This window comes from Anomaloglossus baeobatrachus, chromosome 2 (genome assembly GCF_048569485.1).
Source record: "Anomaloglossus baeobatrachus isolate aAnoBae1 chromosome 2, aAnoBae1.hap1, whole genome shotgun sequence".
NCBI classification, from domain to species: domain Eukaryota; kingdom Metazoa; phylum Chordata; class Amphibia; order Anura; family Aromobatidae; genus Anomaloglossus; species Anomaloglossus baeobatrachus.
The window spans coordinates 83,458,789-83,475,852 of record NC_134354.1 but is presented as its reverse complement, the minus strand read 5'-3'; the positions used below and the strand labels follow the sequence as shown (position 1 = coordinate 83,475,852).

The 17,064-nt window shown below is 47.1% G+C and overlaps 1 protein-coding gene across 2 annotated transcripts in view; it reads right to left on the bottom strand.

The window, feature by feature from the left end:
• Positions 1-17,064, bottom strand: part of EPHA6 (EPH receptor A6) — a 1,356,729-nt gene that overhangs the window by 718,901 nt on the left and 620,764 nt on the right. The window lies entirely within an intron of this gene.

Below are 17,064 nucleotides of genomic sequence, written 5' to 3'. Positions count from 1 at the left end.
GCAAGACATCTCACAATTTTGGACTTTTCAGAGCCCGTCAAATCTCTCTTCTGACCCATTTTGCCAAAGGAAAGGAAGTTGCCTAATGTCATGATTCGCCTCTCTATCCACATGGCTAGGGGGCGGAGCCTTCTCTCGGGCCTCACTTCCGGCCCCTGGATGCCTTAAAAGCTGACACTTCCAGTGAACCAGCGCCGGCATAAGCTTAGCTCTGCTTTGCCTGTGATTGCTGGTCCTGTGAGTGATATCCTGATCTTTCTGTTCCTGTGCCCCCGTGCCCTTGTCTGTGATCTGTCCCCTGGTCATCCCTCCTGTCCTGTGTCCCCCCTCCTATTTCCCCACTAGGTTGCTTCCTCCAGTACTGACCTTAGCCTGACTTTGACTTCGCTTCTGCTCGCTCCTCCGGTCCTGCTTCTGCCCGTACGGTGTTTGACCCAGCCTGTCTGACTATTCCTCACATACCCTGCAGTTCTGCCTCTCAGCTGTGCTGATTAGGCAGTGCATGAGAACACTGTGCATTTCCTTCCTGGTTCTCATTGCTCTGTGTAGTGTCGTCTGCTGCAGAGCTTTGGCTCCCCCTGGTGGCAGCATTACAGTATAGCCGGCCCCAATAGGCTTTATCTCCCATAGGGATAAAAAAAAAAAGAAAGCCATTTAATTCTTGGTAGTGGGTTCCAACTTTGCAGGATAACAGACTGTAATGGATCCACTCAGTACTTTGTGCGAGCAGGTAGCCAACCTTATGCAGCTGGTGTAGGATTTGGCTGCAAAGCATCGCACCCTGGAAGCTTCACACAACATTCTGCAGAGTAAGGTTTCTGCTTCTGCGAGGGCCACCTCAGTGGCAGTTACCTCACAAACCGTAGGACAGCATAGTCCCACTGATGTCCAACTGACCTCCCCCGAACCCACGGTGATGCTCCCCGATAAATTCTTGGGGGAGAAAAACCTATTTCGGACATTTAGGGAGAGTTGCAGGCTTCTTTTCACTCTTCGGCCTCGGTCCTCGGGGAATGAGACCCAGCGGGTGGGGATCATCATGTCGTTACTTAGAGGGGGTCCCCAGACCTGGGCGTTTTCCCTACCCCCTTCGGCCCCGGAACAGCATTCGGTTGACCTCTTCTTTGACTGCCTCGGGGTGATATATGACGAACAAGACCGTGTACGGGTGGCTGAGGACAGGATCATGTGTCTCACTCAGGGAAACCACACTGCTGAGCTATATGTTCTGAGTTTCGGCAGTGGTCCACTGAGGTACGGTGGAATGATTCTGCACTCAGGTGCCAATTCCAGAGAGGTCTTTCGGACTCCCTGAAAGACGCTTTGGCTCTGCACCCTCCTCCCAGCACCTTGGATGATGCGATGACGGAGGCAGTTCGTATGGAATGCAGATTACGGGAAAAAAGGGGAACCATGCGTGAGATTCTGCCCCCTCTACCCAGGGCACCTTCTTTGCCGGCTATGGAACAGATGGAAGTTGGAGCCATCAGTCCAGATGAGAAGGAGAGGAGAAGACGCCGGGATCTCAAGCTGTGCTTCTATTGTAGACACCATGGACACTGGAGGAAAGACTGCCCGGCTTGCCCCTCCGCTAAACAGTCGTCGGGAAACTTCTAAGTCTGGGTAACGGTCGAGGAGGTTGCCCAGACTATCAGGTACCTTTCCTCTCCTCCAATAAGATACTTCTGAATGTTGACCTCCGGGTCAAGGAGTTGGTCTTGGTCTGCTACTGCCTTTGTTGACTGTGGGTCCGCTTCATTGACTCTGAGTTGGTCCAAAGATTAGAGTTAGGGACAGTGAGGTTAGAAGGACCCATTCAACTCCTGGCAATTGATAAAACACCGCTGCCTCAAAACCTCATTCGGTTTGCTACAGAAAAATTTACTCTGGTGATCGGGTCTCTGCATTCTGAAACTATTTTTTGTATTGTAATGGCCAATCTCCCTGCTGGATTAGTGTTGGGGTATCCATTGTTAAGGTTACATAATCCCGTTATTGATTGGGAGTGTCATACCATAGTCAAATGGAGTCCTGCTTGTCATAAAAGGTGTTTACAATCTGTACTTGTGTTCTCCGTAAGTCCTGAGGGTCTTCCGGAATACCTGAGGGACTACGGAGACGTATTCTCGGAAACAGAGGCCGAGGTTTTGCCGCCTCATCGCCCATATGACTGTGCCATCGATTTACTTCCCAATACCAAATTGCCCAAGGCCCGTTTATATCACCCCCAGGAGGGTGTCGGCCCTGGGCCGCAGGGACGCCACTCTCCTTTGCCAGGGAGACTCTGGGTGTGGGACTGACTTCGGGCAGGGGCTCGACACTTACTTGCTGCTTCATGCCGGTATCCATCACCCTTGCTGCTGGTCCTTGACGTAGTCAGACACACAACATCAGAGTTCACTTAACCAACCAGTTTTGTTTGCTTTCATTCTTCACACTGTTATGACAGACATGGTCTTTGTTCCTCTATCTGTGGGGTACTCTTCTTCATGCTGTTCCCCACTATCTTGGACCGCGTCCTCAATACTCTTGGGTCTGTGCCTCTTTCCCCCTAACAGCACTCAACTTTATCTGCTTCTAGGCCCCGACAGCTCTTTAGCTGGTGACTCTATAAGCCTGCCAGGGCTGAGCCGTAGGTTATAGACTTCCAGAGGTTACCTCAGGGTTCTCTGGCTGGCGATAGCACCGAGGTCATGTCTTATCACTTTGAGCCCACTTCTTGACTGACTCCCTTTGGAACTCCCCTTCTCAATCATTCGCCCTGCCATTTCTCAATCCTCCCTCAACTACTTTATACCTATCTTATCTAACACCTCTTCTAAATTCGCTCGATCGCCAGCTAACCCAACCGTTGGAGCAATCTTTAGTAACCTGTTAAACAATCCTAGATGATACATCCAAAGAGTATTCCTTTCTAAAACACTTAAATATTCACACATGAATTTTTAATAAATGACGGTAAATACATAACACATAGCATAGTCACACGCTGGGGCACTGCCCACCTATTACATAGCATTTAAATGTTTATTGATTTATGGTTCACCCACTTTTTTTCTTGTGTACCCATATAAGTGTTTTTAAAGGCAAGTATGAACTTTTAAAGTCTTTTGTAAAGTATGATACATTATTTCATTATTTGATTACTATCTATTGGCCTTTGTACTTTCTTTGCTTTTAGGTAGATATAGCTCACGGTGATGTACATTTTCTAGCTTTTAGGTTATATTAGTCCTAGAACTGTCATCACATTACTGTCAGAGCAGATTGCCTCATATATATATATTTCACCATTCCATTCACCCCCTGCTATTCTACAAAATATTATAAATGCTAGAATGTACCTTTAAGGAGTACGTGACATGAATCTTTAAAATTCTAGGCAGATTATATGTTCACATTTTTATCCGCCGCTAACATTCTTTTCGCTGTAAAACAGAATCTGATCTTCTGCCTGAATTGTGATGTCAAGAAATCCTTCCTTTTCAGGCATCCGCACAGTGGGTGCCCACCGCTCAGTGGGTATTTGGCAACTGTGATGGGTTGACAGCTCCGGTAATGTTGCTAAAAATTATAGGGTGTAATATACTAAATAAAAACACCTTTTTTTAACTCTACATTGGTAATCTGAATGATTTTAACAGTCAGGTCCTCACTCTAAATTAGTTAACCCTCAACTGGTGAGGTGGGATTTTTGTCACGCAACTGGTGATGTGGGACTTCCTATACCCCAGTGTTTAGAAATCTCTAGTTTTCACAGAAAATGCAAAGATCACCTTTGTTTTAATCATTTTCTTATTGGCGATTGATTACGCATGAGTATACCAAATTTTTTACACCCACAAGTATCGGAAAATGTAATACATTGATGATTCATACCAGCATTTTCCAATGAACGCCAGCTGAACTTTCCCTGGGGTGTTGCAAACCCCACCTGACCAGTTGAGTGTTAAAGGGAGCCTGTCAGGTGCAATAGCCACAACCTGTCTCCTCCTTACATCTGTGACCTAGTCTCCTGGTACCTACCTGCACGCACCCTCAGATCCTTACAAGATCTCCTTCTCTACTCCCCTCTCATCTCCTGTTACCACCATCGCATCCAAGATTTCTCCCACACCTCCCCCATATTCTAGAATGCTCTACCCCAACATATTAGACTTTCACCTATTGTGGAAAGCTTCAAAAAGAACCTGAAGACCCACCTCTTCCAACAAGCCTACAACCTATAATAACTCTCAGACCACTACACCTCTGCGCAACCAACTCTGTCCTCACATATTGTACCCTCACCCACTCCCTGTAGACTGTGAGCCCTCGCGGGCAGGGTCCTCTCTCCTCCTGTACCAGTCTGTTTTTGTAATGTTCATGATTATTGTACTTGTTTTTAATGTATACCCTTTTCACTTGTAAAGCGCCATGTAATAAATAGCGCTATAATAATAATAATACTAATATGCTAATGAGGACAGGGACTAGTCACAAGGGCGTTCCTTCTCTTGGCTAGTAGTCAGCCCCCTTAGCATGTAAGCACACCCCTTTAAAAATTGGGCTATAGCCATAGGTAGATGACTGTAAAGTTACCTCCACAAGGCGTTGTCTTCTGTTTTACCTTAAGGACCCATTATTATGCCTGAGCCTGGGAATAATATATACTCAGTCCAACCATGGTGCCATGTGCTGGATCTACAGTTACCAAGAATCATTAGGCCTGGTGTCTTTAGAGACAATGTTTATAATTGTGCCTGAGCCTCACCACATTTAATACTCTTTGTCCAACCTTTGGTCCATGAGTCAGAGCTACACGTTTGGCTGTTTTTAGCCCGGGTATTGTTTTGGTAAGAGACTTTTTTTCTCGAACCCTATTATAAGCTCATTTGCAGATACAACTCTAGTCACTTATTTTTTTCTATGTTGGAGAACACCGGCTCATCATAAGACTAATTGGTAGTTTAGCTTAGTATTTCCTTCTCCCATTTTTCTTCACACTATCTTGTCTCTAGAGAAGACAACGTGAAGAGACAAAAATGATCTTCCTTCTTTTATTAATTTGCAATTCTATATATTTTTCTCTCAGAGATAAAACATATAATTTGGGAGATCTCCGAATTTTGTTTAATTGCCTCCTATTATGTCTTTTAAGGTGTTATCTAAAAAAACTTTCAGAATCTATTAAAACAAGAGCATCGCAGCTTCATTTACAACTTCTCAGCAGGTGCCCATGGGATACATTTATGAACTCACACAAATCTGTTCCTAGATAGCTATGTCTCTGAATCAATTATTATCATGCTTGTAAAAAGGATACTCACTTCTGCAAAACCCATATTTATTTATTTCTTTTAAGTATGAGATATACTATTCATTAGCCATAACAAGAAATTATAAAAAAAAACTAAACAATCCAAAGTACTGATGAAGTAAAAACTAAGGTTTTGTGCGGAAAGGACAGAGTGCCTTTTTCTTTTGCTGTGGATGGTTTTTTTTAATATACTTTTATATATATATATATATATATACACACACGCTGTATATATACTAGCTGTAGCACCCGGCATTGCCCGGCATAGTAACTGTCTCGCTGTTTCTCTCCCAGTCTATTTCTGTCACCCCCTCTGTCTCTCTAGGTCTGTGTCTGTCTACCTGTCTTGTCTCTCTCTATCTCTTTGTCTGTCTCTGTCTCTTTCCCTTATAAAAGTTAGGCCTGGCTCAACTATACAACAGGTAAGGTGCTTGGGAAAACACGTAACAAATATATAGAAAAAATTCCGGCACACTCAAAGTTTTTTTGAAAAAAAAAATAATTATTTTTTATTTTTGCGTTATACTTGTGAGGATGTGTATCCGTGCCCTTGGTGTTGCTTGTTAGCCTGTGACCTTTTCCGTGGCACTCTCTTCACTATTTGTACCCTGTAGTATGGAACTAGTTGGGTCCCGCTCACCCATATGGCTAACGGAGTGAGCTTGCTCTCAGGGTTCACGCTTGGGATTTTCTGGATGATATAGTGGGAAAGTCATATCCCCTCTTTGCGCTAGTACCCCGATTTTGGAGCGGGTTGGGGATGAATCTTGAAGACTTCGCCCTCGTCGGGTAAATTACAGGGCTGCGTGAAGCTACTTCCCGGCCTAGGGTCCACGTACCCCGTTGTGCCCTGGCCCCTGCCCGGAGATGGCTCAAGGCCGCCGGCTGCCCTCCTGCCCTCCTCGGAAGATCCGTGCCCCTTGACACAATCCCCTGCGACCGGGGTTCCAGCTCCTACCAGGCCCAGACCAACGATTGCCACCTAGTATTCTCAAGGAGCCCTGCTCCTGACCTCCTCTCTCCTTTTCCTCCAACACCACTCACTCGAACTCCTCTAACACTTCTGACTCTCCCCTACCAACCCCCCAAGTGGACGGCCCTATTCCCTTCAGGCCCCCCATTGGTGTGTCTGGTGGGTGTGCTGCAGAGTGTTCCTGGGGTTTTGACTGGCTAAGCTCTTAGCAACACCGAAGGACAGGGAACCATAACCAAGGAGGATGCGGATACTGTGCAGAAGGGCAGATTGCACAATACCATGTGACGACCTGATAGTGTAGGGCGTCACATATGCAAGCTGACTGCTTGCACTGAAGACTTGCTAAGGATATAAGAGCTATCACTAGCAATGAGTAATAGGAAGTGAAAGTATATAAAGACACCAACTTAAGTGCTGATGAAAAGTGTCTGAAAAGCTGAGGAACTGCACAGAGTCCTAAATGGAAAGGGATGAAAACCAAGTAGAAATAATAATTGGTCAGGGAGCAGTTTGCACAACCAAATGCTGTGATCTTCTAGAGCTGGACACCACAGGACTGTCTGTCACCCATGACACAGTTCTTCAAGATACTCTTCCACATAGTTTTTGAAGGAACTTGGCAGGGAGGTTGTTTCAAAGATCTTGGAGAACTAATTACAGATCTTCTGTGGATGTCGCTTGTGGAAATCCTTCCGTCTCTTCATGTAATCCCACACAGACATGATGATGCTGAGATCAGGCCTTTGTGAGGCTACAGTTAGGTCCAGAAATATTTGGACAGTGACACAAGTTTTGTTATTTTAGCTGTTTACAAAAACATGTTCAGAAATACAATTATATATATAATATAGGCTGAAAGTGCACACTCCCAGCTGCAATATGAGAGTTTTCACATCCAAATCGGAGAAAGGGTTTAGGAATCATAGCTCTGTAATGAATAGCCTCCTCTTTTTCAAGGGACCAAAAGTAATTGGACAAGGGACTCAAAGGGCTGCAATTAACTCTGAAGGCGTCTCCATCGTTAACCTGTAATCAATGAAGTAGTTAAAAGGTCTGGGGTTGATTACAGGTGTGTGGTTTTGCATTTGAAAGCTGTTGCTGTGACCAGACAACATGCGGTCTAAGGAACTCTCAATTGAGGTGAAGCAGAACATCCTGTGGCTGAAAAAAAAGATAAAATCCATCAGAGAGATAGCAGACATGCTTGGAGTAGCAAAATCAACAGTCGGGTACATTCTGAGAAAAAAGGAATTGACTGGTGAGCTTGGGAACTCAAAAAGGCCTGGGCGTCCACGGATGATAACAGTGGTGGATGATCGCCGCATACTTTCTTTGGTGAAGAAGAACCCGTTCACAACACCAACTGAAGTCCAGAACACTCTCAGTGAAGTAGGTGTATCTGTCTCTAAGTCAACAGTACAGAGAAGACTCCATGAAAGTAAATACAAAGGGTTCACATCTAGATGCACACCATTCATCAATTCCAAAAATAGACAGGCCAGAGTTAAATTTGCTGAAAAACACCTCATGAAGCCAGCTCAGTTCTGGAAAAGTATTCTATGGACAGATGAGACAAAGATCAACCTGTACCAGAATGATGGGAAGAAAAAAGTTTAGAGAAGAAAGGGAACGGCGCATGATCCAAGGCACACCACATCCTCTGTAAAACATGGTGGAGGCAACGTGATGGCATGGGCATGCATGGCTTTCAATGGCACTGGGTCACTTGTGTTTATTGATGACATAACAGCAGACAAGAGTAGCCAGATGAATTCTGAAGTGTACCGGGATATACTTTCAGCCCAGATTCAGCCAAATGCCGCAAAGTTGATCGGACGGCGCTTCATAGTACAGATGGACAATGACCCCAAGCATACAGCCAAAGCTACCCAGGAGTTCATGAGTGCTAAAAAGTGGAACATTCAGCAATGGCCAAGTCAATCACCAGATCTTAACCCAATTGAGCATGCATTTCACTTGCTCAAATCCAGACTTAAGACGGAAAGACTCACAAACAAGCAAGACCTGAAGGCTGCGGCTGTAAAGGCCTGGCAAAGCATTAAGAAGGAGGAAACCCAGCGTTTGGTGATGTCCATGGGTTCCAGACTTAAGGCAGTGATTGCCTCCAAAGGATTCGCAACAAAATATTGAAAATAAAAATATTTTGTTTGGGTTTGGTTTATTTGTCCAATTACTTTTGACCTCCTAAAATGTGGAGTGTTTGTAAAGAAATGTGTACAATTCCTACAATTTCTATCAGATATTTTTGTTCAAACTTTCAAATTAAACGTTACAATCTGCACTTGAATTCTGTTGTAGAGGTTTCATTTCAAATCCAATGTGGTGGCATGCAGAGCCCAACTCGCGAAAATTGTGTCACTGTCCAAATATTTCTGGACCTAACTGTATATCATCACTTGCAGGACTCCTTGTTCTTCTTTATACTGAAGATTGTTTTAAATGGAATATGTGGATTTTACCTCCCAAACTCTTTATATGTTCATTAAGCTCTTCTAAAACAAGTCCAATAATACCTTTACCTGGTCAGTCCATTCCTCCATAGTTTAGAAATCAGTGTTTCAAATTATTTGCAAATGAGGCTGTAGATCTGAAGCCTTCACTCCAACTTTATCCTCCACCCATCACCGGCTCCTCACGCTTAACAGACTCAATACCACGTGACTTCTTTCATGCTTCACAGTTGCCTATGATACTCATTATTGTTATTAAGTCTTCTAATCTGCTTTCTGTTACAGTGAAATATTTCAGATTTTGACTCATCAGTTCGGAATACCTGCTGCCATTATTCTGAACCCCATTTTCTAAGTTTTTATGCAGAGTTCAATCACTTGGCCTTGTTTCCATTTCCAAGTTATATTTTATGGACAGAATTCTTCCACAAAGACCGCTTTTGACTAGTCTTCTGGTTGCAATTCTTCCAGAACACTCGATCTGGGTCCCACTGAATGCTGCCATTTCGATCTTTCGGCACTGCTGGACATCTTCCAATTTTTAAGGCAAAGAGCCATGATGTGTCATTCAACTGCTGAACTAAGTTTGATTAGTTGATCACTGCATCTACAGTCAATGAGTCTTTAAAAGAGCTTGAACATCACATCTTGAAACCCCAGCCTGCTTTGAAATCTTTGGGGAGACCTTGCTGATGGAATGTAACTACCTTGTGTCTTATTGCTGTGCTTAGTCTCACCATGATGTATGACCTGTTATATGAAACAGTCTTCCATAACCTCACCTTTTTGGTAGAGTTTGGCTGTTCCTCACCTGGTTTGAAGCCTCATCCACTGCTGTTTCTGTTTCAGCTAAAGATTGTTTTTCAACCTTGATATGATCTGTTTCGTGTAATTGCTTACCCATACACCTAACCATAATCCTACAATTTCCCTAATTTTGTGCAGGTGGAACCAATAGGAATTGACTCTGCTTTGACAGCAAAGAAAATATTGGATTGACTTAGATTTCTCTTCACGTCAAAGTATTCTTACTCTTTGTCAGTATATCTGAGGCTATATATATATATATATATATATATATATATATGTCAGGGCAGGGAGGACAGGTAAGCCCAGGAGGTGGATCCACTGGACCGAGTACGCCACCAGGTGGCAGAGTACACGGCAGCCGGAGCACTGACGTGGCCGGGACGGTTATAACCGGGTCAGCAGGATCACGGAGTTCTATGGGATAATGCAGGAAACAGGCACAGGTACCCGGTAGCAACAGACAAACAGTCACAGGAGAGAGCACAAGGGGACCTGAGCATCTAGCTCTAAAGACAAGCTAAAGGACACGTTGATCAGGCCACGCCCCTATGGAAAGGCAAGTCTTATATACCCAGCACAGCCTCATGTCATTTCCTGCTGCAGGTGTGCTGGGCCTATAAGACCAGGAGAGTGGGCGCGGCCCGGTCCTATACAGAATCCTGAGGCCAATACTCAAAGTCAGACTCCTGAGACCAGGAGCAGGACTCAGGGGAGCAGGAGCGGGAGCGGCAGCCATGACTGGTGGACACATGGATTGGATCAGTGGGTAAGGAGTGGTGCTGGGACACGGGGAGCGTGACAGTACCCCCCCCTCTAAGCCCCCCCCTCCGAGCACAGAACCCCAGGGGCACCCCGGATCGAGACACCGGATCGGGACCCAACGCAAAGGCGGGGAAGGACCGCTGACCCCGTACCGCCTTCTTAGCTGCACGGCGCTTAGCCGATCTCCCAGCAGTGGCAACGGGGGCAACGGGAAGAGGAGGACCGTCAGAAACAGGACTGGCAGCGTGGACAACCGGCCCGGGCGTCTCGGACCGGACACAGGACAGGGACTCATCCCCGGCAGCCGTTGGCATCAGAGTCTCAATCGTCAGGGACGGTGGAACGACGCTGGAGAGCGTCGTCACTTCCGGTTCTGGTGGCACCACAGGCACAAGTGCCAGGAGCTGTGGTACACCGCAGGACTGCGTCATATTCCCCTGTTCTTGTGCCATGATAGGGTCAGGTGCCAGGGGCTGTGGTACAACGCTGGATTGCGTCAGATTCTCCTCTTCTTGTGCCATGATAGGGTCAGGTGACAGGGACCGAGGAACAGGCTGTAGGCAGGTATCATGGCACGAGGGACTCCAGCGAGAGATTGCCCCAGAGCGCCAACTGATGTCAGGGTCATGTAGTCGCAGCCAGGGCAGACCCAGCAGGAGCGCAGGAGTCATTCTCGGGATGACGTAGAACGCAATAGTCTCAGTGTGCTGGGTACCAATACAAAGTCTCACGGGTTCGGTGGTGTACCGGACAGGTTCGTATAATTGTTTTCCGTCCACGGAGGCGAACCAGAGGGGTTTTGCAAGCGGGATGACCGGTATCCGATAACGATCCACGGTAGCTTGTCGGATGAAATTAGCCGCTGCTCCCGAATCAATGTGAGCCTCCGCCGTGAACTGGGTCTTCTCGGTCGTGACCTGGACAGTCTGTGTAACCGGGACTGAAGGAATTCCGGTACCAAGGGTGGCGGTTCCCACCATCCCTTGGACTTGGGGTCTACCTGGTCTCTCCGGGCAAGAGCGGAGCAGATGAGAACCGCTTCCGCAGTAGAAACACAGGCCCCGGGCGAGTCGCTCTGCGCGGCGTTGCTCGGCTTGGCTCAGCCGGTCTATTTGCATGGGTTCCGGGAACATGTCACAGGAGGGCAGGGGCAAAGGAGCGGTAGTCCTCTGCGGGGACAAGGCGTGACGGGGTGGTAGCTTCTCCCGGAATACCTCTTTGGTTCGCTCCTGGAAACGGAGGTCAATCCGGGTGGCTAAAGATATTAAGGCGTCCAAGGTGCGTGGAACGTCACGGCCAGCAAGCTCGTCTTTGACGCGGCCAGAGAGTCCTTCCCAAAAGGCCGCCGTCAAGGCCTCATTGTTCCAGCCCAGCTCAGAGGCGAGCGTGCGGAACTGGATGGCGTATTGGCCGACGGTCAGGGTCCCTTGGCGTAGCCGGAGGAGCGAAGAAGTCACTGTGGTGGTACGTCCGGGTTCATCGAATGTACTTCGGAAAGCGTGCAAGAATTCCCGGATGTTAGTGGTCATTGGATCCTCATTCTCCCACAGGGGGTTAATCCAGGCTAGAGCTTCGCCTTCCAAGTGTGACATCAGGAATGCCACTTTAGCCTGGTCTGAGACAAACAAATGAGGAAGTAACTTGAAATGCAGGGAGCACTGGTTCAAAAACCCCCGGCAGTTCTTGGGGTCCCCAGCATAGCGAGGCGGAGCAGCGAGGCGAAGTTGCGAGGTTGCGGAGACAGCAGGTTCAGATCCGGACACCGTTTGCTGCGTGGACCGAGACGAGGCGGCAGTCTGTAATGTGTACAACCGGTGGTCCACAGACGTCAGGAACTTTAGTATGCGGTGTAAGGTGTCACGCTGTTGCACCAGTTCCTGGCGTAGTTCGGCCAGCTCAGATGTTTGTGCTCCAGCGGGATCCATGGCCTGATCAATCTGTCAGGGCAGGGAGGACTGGTAAGCCCAGGAGGTGGATCCACTGGACCGAGTACGCCACCAGGTGGCAGAGTACACGGCAGCCGGAGCACTGACGTGGCCGGGACGGTTATAACCGGGTCAGCAGGATCACGGAGTTCTATGGGATAATGCAGGAAACAGGCACAGGTACCCGGTAGCAACAGACAAACAGTCACAGGAGAGAGCACAAGGGGACCTGAGCATCTAGCTCTAAAGACAAGCTAAAGGACACGTTGATCAGGCCACGCCCCTATGGAAAGGCAAGTCTTATATACCCAGCACAGCCTCATGTCATTTCCTGCTGCAGGTGTGCTGGGCCTATAAGACCAGGAGAGTGGGCGCGGCCCGGTCCTATACAGAATCCTGAGGCCAATACTCAAAGTCAGACTCCTGAGACCAGGAGCAGGACTCAGGGGAGCAGGAGCGGGAGCGGCAGCCATGACTGGTGGACACATGGATTGGATCAGTGGGTAAGGAGTGGTGCTGGGACACGGGGAGCGTGACAATATATATATATATATATATACATATATACATATATATATGTATATATATATGTATATATATATCTATATATATATATATATATCTATATATATATATATAGATATATATATATATATATATATATATATATATATATATACACATACATATATATATGTATACATATATATATATATATACACATATATATACATATATATATGTATATATATATATATATATACACGTATATATATCTACTGTATATATACATGTATATATTTAAAAACAGTATCAATATTGAAATACAGGACTTTATATATCACCTATTGACTTTATACCAAAGCTTAGAAATTTTGCAAATTAACAGAATCTGTATTAAGGTAGAGAATCCCCATTTCCATGATAAGCTGCATTAACCAATGCATTAAGCATCTGGGCATATAAAAGCTTCTCATTAACGCAATAAGGTAATAAGAAGTCATGAGACTGAACAATCTTTACTATCCTTTTCACCCTGTGTTGTATCAAGCCTACGATGCATCCAATTTCCCCAAGAACATTAAGGTCTCCCCTTAGGGCTGTATTTAACAGGTAAGGAGCCAAGGCAAATAGAGCGTCGGAGAAATGTAATTCTGTGAATGTATTTTACATATTTTCCTGCTGTAAAATATTCATCTGTTTTCTAGTAAGGAATCATACAGTCACAAAGCGGCTTAATTCTCCTAAAATTACTACATTGTAAACAAGAGGTCTAAGGGGTAAAATGTCTCCTTGTGAAGAGCGCCAGTTTGGTATGTGGAGACTTTTAGGCAATACAATGTTTCTCTAGGAAAATAAATATGCAAAGCCTCCTCCCAGGGGAAGAGAACAGGGTCTCCAATATCACCTACTAGAAGTAGCAATCTTAACAGTCATTATGGTCCTTTTAAACAGACTTGACACATGATTTTGGATATACAGTACAACAAACCCAGAGTCTCTGTTTTCAGATAAATGTTTTGGGGTTATTGCATCTTTTGACATGTGCTTTGACATATCTAGTAATGAGCGAGCACTACCATGATCTGGTGCTCGGTACTCGTAACTAGTGATGAGTGAGCACTAGCTTGCTCAGGTGCTCGGTACTCTTAACTAGTGATGAGCGGGCACTAACATGTTCGGGTGCTCGGTCCTCGTAACTAGTGATGAGTGAGCACTAACATGGTCGAGTGCTCGGTACTCATAACTAGTGATGAGCAAGCACTACCATACTAGGGTGCTCGGTACTCGTAATTAGTGACAAGCAATGACTACCATGCTCGGGTGCTTGGAACTTGTAACTAGTGATGAGTGAGCACTACTATGCTCAGGTGCTTAGTACTTGTAACTAGTGATGAGCGGGCACTACCATGCTCGGGTGCTCTGTACTTGTAACTAGTGATGACCGAGCACTACCATGCTCAGGTGCTCAGTACTCGTAACTAGTGATCAGTGAGCACCATCAAGCTCGGGTGCTCAGTACTTGTAAATAGTGATAAGCGGGCACTATTGTGTTCAAATGCTCTGTACTTGTAACTAGTGATGACCGAGCACTACCATGCTCAGGTGCTCAGTACTTGTAACTAGTGATGAGCGGGCACTACCGTGTTCGGTTGCTCTGTACTCGTAACTAGTGATGAGCAAGCACTACCATGCTCAGGTGCTCAGTACTTGTAACTAGTGATCAGTGAGCACTACCATGCTCGGGTGCTTGGTACTTGTAGCTAGTAATGAGCGGGCACTACCATGCTCGGGTGCTTGGTACTTGTAACTAGTGATGAGCGGGCACTACCATGCTTGGTTGCTCGGTCATCGTAACTAGTGATGAGCAACCACTACAATGTTTGGGTTCTCGGTACTCATAACTAGTGATGAGCAAGAACTACCATGCTCGGGTGCTCAGTACTTGTAACCAGTGATGAGCGGGCACTACCATGCTCGGGTGCTCAGTACTTGTAACCAGTGATGAGCGGGCACTACCATGCTCGGGTGCTCAGTACTTGTAACCAGTGATGAGCGGGCACTACCATGCTCGGGTGCTCAGTACTTGTAACCAGTGATGAGCGGGCACTACCATGCTCGGGTGCTCTGTACTGGTAACTAGTGATGAGCGGGCACTACCATGCTCTGGTGCTCAGTACTTGTAACCAGTGATGAGCGGGCACTACCATGCTCGGGTGCTCAGTACTTGTAACCAGTGATGAGCGGATACTACCATGCTCGGGTGCTTGGTACTCGTAATGAGCAGTTGAATGCTCGGATGGGTGCAACTCATGTACCAAGCATAATGGAAGTCAATGGGGAACTCAAGCATTTTTTCGGAAGAAAAGCAGGTGGACAAACAAAAACAAAGAAATTGTAATAAACTCCAATCACAAATAAAACAAGAATGGCTTGTGATAAGTCACAATTTGACCCAGAAGCCCAATCATGACCAGCTGAGGGAGGATTCTCCGGTCATGATGTCTGTGTAACCAAACCCCCTTATCCTCTAAAATTAAACACACGGACTGCATGCGACTTGGTTCAAATGGCCACAGCAGCCTTTTTATTGCCTATTGTTTTACAGACTAGTACCTTAGGGACGCCGTCCAACGGGCGACCCAAAACAACCACATAACGGTAACAATAGACAATAACATTTACAATACCCCCCGGGGTAGGCCCAGTCCACTACTACTACTCCCCCTGTCCCCGGCCGCAACACACCGACCCAGAGACGAGGTGCCAATCACCCACGGATTGACCCCCACACTTTGGCAGAACCCCGTGCCTGCCACATCCCGGAAACCGAGAGCCACCATACCAAGACAATGACTCCCGGTCCAGCCACCAATCACTTCCAAACCTCTGGACCAGACCTACCCCCACCGCTACTGTGACAAAAGGTATCCCAACTACCCAAAAACATCTCCCACATGACAACACAAAGGGAGGGTGGGCGGGGATCGTTCGGCGTCCGGAAACAGAAGAGGAGGTAACTCCTTCCTCTCCCAGCTAACCCTTTCCCTGCTCCTCCTCTTCCTCCCCGGCTAAAACCATCCCCCAAAGCCATATTAGGCATATACCACTGTCCCTATTAACCCATCACTCCCTACCTCCCCCTTGGTCATGTCGCCCCTCCCCCCAAGTGGGTCCGTGGCTTTCTTGACCAGCTGAGGGAGGATTCTCCGGTCATGATGTCTGTGTAACCAAACCCCCTTATCCTCTAAAATTAAACACACGGACTGCATGCGACTTGGTTCAAATGGCCACAGCAGCCTTTTTATTGCCTATTGTTTTACAGACTAGTACCTTAGGGACGCCGTCCAACGGGCGACCCAAAACAACCACATAACGGTAACAATAGACAATAACATTTACAATACCCCCCGGGGTAGGCCCAGTCCACTACTACTACTCCCCCTGTCCCCGGCCGCAACACACCGACCCAGAGACGAGGTGCCAATCACCCACGGATTGACCCCCACACTTTGGCAGAACCCCGTGCCTGCCACATCCCGGAAACCGAGAGCCACCATACCAAGACAATGACTCCCGGTCCAGCCACCAATCACTTCCAAACCTCTGGACCAGACCTACCCCCACCGCCACAGGACAGACCACGTGACACCTTACGTGGCCTGGACCCGCCACACACCAAAAGCACGCTCCACACCATCCTGCAGACCCAACGCCCATAAATCCAGACCGACCTCGTTGAGGTGCACACCATCACCCCTCCGAAATCGCCAATCAGCCGGCTCCAAATCCCTGTGCCGTACCACAATCCCACCATTCCTGGTCACAAACCTAGCCACTACCCTATTCACCTGGGCCCTGGCCTTATTAACCTTCTCCACCGACCGAGCCCCTCTCCATGCCAACCTGGTCACTATGTCAGACCATACGACCAGCAAACCAGGATACCGCTTCCACAACTGCAGTAAATCAATCTTTATGTCTCGGATCAAATCCCGCGACGCCCTGGCACCAAGATCATTACCCCCCACATGCAATACCAGCACATCCGGGGGCCGCTCAACTTTACAATGGAAACGAAATTCCGGGACCACCCTGCCCCACTCCATGCCCCGAACTCCGATCCATCGAACAGTCGCCTGCGCACGATCCAAACCCAGCTGTCGACCATTCGGGCGGACCTCCGCCCGACGGGCACCCCAAAATACGAAGGAGTGCCCCAAGATCCAGATCAGGCACTTCCCTATAACAAATAAAACAAAACGAAAATATCAAAACCAATAACAGCACAACCACCAACACATCAAAAAACACCCCTTT